Raw genomic sequence first — 4,918 nt, 5'->3', positions numbered from 1 at the left:
TAGAATTAACAACAAAATTAATAAGACCTAACCCAAAGCCTTTCTTTTTTTCAGCAGTCCTCTGTGGAGCCGTAAAGACTTTTCAGAAGTGGGAAGGAGATCAAAGGTTCTTTAAATCAGAAAATCCAGCATATCATACTGAGAAATCTCTGTGGTCAAGCTTAAAAATTTGTACACTGAGTTGTTTGTTTGGAATCTGAGGCTCTCCAGAAGAGTCTTGGCGAATGATAGGTTCTTTTGGGATTCTGTCTTAGAGCTGTTTTGCTTATAGAAATTTGTCTTCTAATAATATTTGAACTTGAGGCAACAAGTATGAAAGGGCTCCCTGGGTGACATTCAGCTTCATTCTTTCTCATCTTGTCCAGATTGCAATCTTGCTCTCTCTCTCAACATTCTGTCACTACTCTTTTCTTTCACTTCCTGCAAGCTTGATGGTCATAGTATTAGGCAGATCTAGATTCAAGTCTTAGTTTTTCCCTCATAGAAGGTCTGAGCCTGGACCTCCATTTCCTCTTTTCTGAAATGGGCTAATAGAACAACAGGTGTACAGGTATGGTGTATGTTTAACAAATATTTAAGCATATGGAAAGTGTCTTGCAGAGTACCTTGTGCATGTAAAACTCCATAAAAGTTAGAGCTTTGTTTTCTAACCTCTTACACGCACCATTTTTGAATGTAATAAGACTTTATAATCTGTCTTTAGCCCTTTAAAAATGGATTTCTACATAATAAGAATCTGAGTTCTTTAAGTTGAATTGTAACCCTCACTCAGAGGGTTCCCTGAAAGAATTAAAAGCAGCTGGGGACAGTCACAGTCTTTCCTTTAAGAAGGCAGTTTAGTTAGCCAGAGGAATCACTTTGGTCAGGATAAAAGAATTGCCCAGGGAGAAGCCTTGTGGTGTTAATGAGGCAATTAATGCTTGGTTTAAAAATAGTAGCTAGATTCCAGTTGAAACAGATGGAGTTGGATGACAATGGCCTGGAGTGATTATAGGTGGAAACAAGGCAGAAATTATGAGTATTTAAAGAAACTGAACTGCTAAATTAGTGCAGGTACATACAAGATTTGAAAAAAAGAAATGCTCTCTAACTCTGGTATTGCATAGGTAAGTGAATATTATGTACAGGTATTATTAAAAAATTGGTTTCTATTTAAAAGTGGATGGAGAGTTTATTTCTACACCTGTACAACTCCACACTAGATGTAAGGCAAACTATCTTATCGATATTTCCCCAATTCTGTATTTTCTATCGACAGCTTCAAAATTGCTGATGAAACTTCCTTGGACTTATCCATTACCACGATGGACACAAAGTTGCAGAATAAAACCAAGATTTGCACCTTTCTCTGCGTCAAAACCAAACCTTGAAACTTAAAAATTGAAGGTAAACTTCTACAATTCAACCTTCATGCCCCTCTTCCTCTCTACTCTCAATCATATAAAACCTTCTTCCCATCCCCAGTGGTAACTCTGTTTCTTGTTTCCTGATTACAGAAATTGGATTCATCACTGGGCACGATGACTCATGTCTGTAATTTCAGTGACTCAGGAGGCTGAGGCAGGAGGATAGCAAGTTCCTGACCAGTCTTAGCAATTTAGAAAGGCCCTAAGCAACTTAGCAAAATCCTGTGTCAAAATAAAAAATATAAAAGGTCTGGGGGATGTGTCTTAGTGATAAAGCACCCTGGGTTCAGTAACCCCTCCCAAAAGAAAAAAACTGGAGCCATCTGTCCATCACAAACACTGTGCCCCACTCCAAGTACTCTTATTGAGCAGCAGGGATAAACTTGCCTTTCAGTATTTCTATTCCTCATGGTAGATGATTGAGAGGTAACCTGCAGAAGACCTAGTACAAAGTTGTGTCATATTCTGAATACCAATCTAGTTCCCATAACACCTCAATAATGCCTGCTAGAAACTTTATAAATACTTGTTGATTTAAAAAATAACTAAATGATTAAGACCAGAAATAACTAACTTTTCTCCCAAAAAAGATGTTTTAAAATCTGAAGGCAGGGATACTTGAATCCAATCCTAAATTTATAGCATATTTTTTCATGTGCTTTTATAGACAATGCCTTTCAAAGTATACAACCTTCAAGTACACAACCAGGACTTTTTAAAGGCACTAGAGAGCTGGATTAGGGATAAAGGTTTCAAATATGCTTTGTCTGCTAAATAATGTGGTATTTATACAAATTCATCTGGTTTGGAGTTTAAATTTCCACCCTAGCTTTAATTAATCAAGAATTTAAACTTCAGAGAGCAAGGAAAATTTGACTAGGTTGGTTTGACCAAGGTTGGTCTGACCAAGATTTTTTTTTAAACTCAATTATTCCTAATTTATTCCAGAATCTTTCTTCCTGAAAGAGTTGATGTTCAATTGGCCATGAACAATAATCAATGAAGTTCACTATAAGTAAGTTGAATAATTTCGTGTTTAGATAGTTGCAGAAACATTTTAGAAACATTTGTGGAGCCTCAACAATGACAATAACAAACAATTCCGAATATAACATTCTCAGGAATTGAGCTATGGTGTCAGGGTATAGCTGATATGATACAGGGATACCACTGCTTGAAGGAAGAACTGGGGGGGAAAAGACACCACAGAGAAGGGGAAGTTATATATATCCAGGTAGAAATACTTGATGAACATAATAAACAAGTTTTTCAAAAAGAAAAAGAAATCACTGAGCAGAACTGATGGAGAAGTACTCCACCACCAGTGACTTGCATGGCCATTAATTTGTAATAGAGATTAATTCGTGTTTGTTTAATTTCTCAAAAGAACTGGCTCATTGGTGGAGAAGAATGTATCAAGAGAGTCAGACAATTACACAATGATCTCAGGACAATGTGTAAAAGGCATCCTGACGATTACAATGATGTCTTTGTTCTGTGCCAAAACATCTTAATTTTATTTGGCCTCCTTGATGCTGGCATTGAAAATCACAAACAGCTGTTTTACATCAATGCTAATTTGGTACATTGCACACAGTCCATCAGTTGTAAAGTGCCATCAATCAATTCTCCATTTTTTTTAACAAGCACAAGGCCAGATAAGATAGGCTTTAAGACAAACCAGCTTCAACTCTGGAAAGCAGTATTTTACACTGGTCATGTACCTTCCTCTTCCCACTCATATATTTTTTTTTTCATAGTCCTTAGCACCCGTGACTAATAATACCATGTGCTTAATTTCAGGCTGTGCCCTGTCCTCATCTCAACTTTATTAGTTCACCCAAATCCTGCTTCCTTGAGTGAACATCACAGATGGCATGTTTTATAATTAGCACGTTGGTCATACAGATTTAGTACTGTTTAGTGCATGGGAGGGCAAGCTCTTTTATAGTATCCCAAATCTAATCCCTCCTCCCCCATCCTCTTTGGTACCTTCTCTTACCAAAACTTCATGTTTCTATTGTTAAAGAAGCTGAAAAATATTTTCTGTCATCCGTAGGGGAAAACTGACTACATAAATCCATATCAATATTTTCACAGTGCATTATAAGTTAAAAAACTGTAAGAGACTATCACTAACTTTTTAGGAAAAAAACTATTATAGTTGATGATGTTAGGAAGTAAAATGTCTAAGATATATTTGTTATCAAATACTATTTCAGTTGCAGTGAATAAGATCTCCTTTAATGCAAATTAAGTTCAACGAAAAAATAAGAATTATAAAATATTTTGGATATTCTTTCAAATACTGGTTAATTTGATGTGAAAAAAGTAATTTATTCCTGTAACAGGAATTAATGGTATTCTAAATAAATTTATGGTCTACGAGCTTGGCAATAGGGAGGGAACAAAGCTAAGATTGAGAAAAATAGCATAAATTAAGGCACATGGTGAGATGAAGGGATCTTCCAACATTGCAGAAATTATGTGTAAGCTTTATATCAAATAAATTAAGTGTGCCTCTTAGTGTCAGATTTGTAAGGCGGAGAATGCTGACATTGCTACTGGAGAACTCCACAGCTAAGGACCTCTGTCTGATGGGAGTAAAAAACTATTTAGTATTAAGCTATTAATAGTGATATTGTAAACATGACATCTTTCTTCTATCAGTTATTACCAGAAAAATGAGACTATTCTAAACCAGTTCTTCAATAATAATTAGTGCCTGGTGTTTCCCTTAATCCAGTCACCTCAAAATTGACTTTTACCCTGTGTTCTTGGAGCAATACTACCTCTTATCCGGGTGATTTTAGAAGTTTTCCTTTGATTGAAATCTCCCCTTCCCACTAGTTGGGCTATAATTTGGGCCTTAAGACCCAAAGTTCTAGTCAAGTTCATAGCTGTCTGGTACCTTTTCCCCAGAGACCAGATTTCTGTCTTGATGCTGGTCATCTGCTCATGGGGCCTAAAAGAGTTCTATCCTCTTGCCTGCATACCCATTCTTATAAGAAAGAGATTTTCACTCATTTATTTTAGATGTGGTCTATGTTGCTCAGGCTGGACTTAAACTTCTGAGTTCCAGTGATTATACCACCTCAGCCTCCCATTTTGATGGTACTACAGGTGTGCATTACTGTGCCCAGAGCAAGAATGTATTATCTTAATTGCTAAATCCAAAGATGATTTTAATTGCTTCTCTGATTGCTAGTGAGTAAAGAAAAGATAATGAACTTAGTTATATAGTCTGAACTTCAGCCAATTCTGAGATAGATTTGTATAATCAAATCAACTGCTTTAATTTCAATGAATTAAATGCATGGAAAGAGAGATTAACATATAATGAAAGGAATAGAGGAGTTTAGAAGAGAAAAAGTACATTCCCCCAGCTTTTTCCCTAACATGTCTTTTTAAGGATATTTTTGAAGTTGGATTCAAGACTACTTCCCTGGTTTCAAAGACTCTATCATTGAGGCAAAGAGCACAGTATTTCCCATTCTAAGAGATTATATTAG

The sequence above is a fragment of the Callospermophilus lateralis genome, chromosome 7 (assembly GCF_048772815.1).
Source record: "Callospermophilus lateralis isolate mCalLat2 chromosome 7, mCalLat2.hap1, whole genome shotgun sequence".
Lineage (NCBI taxonomy): Eukaryota > Metazoa > Chordata > Mammalia > Rodentia > Sciuridae > Callospermophilus > Callospermophilus lateralis.
This window is presented reverse-complemented; position numbering follows the sequence as displayed.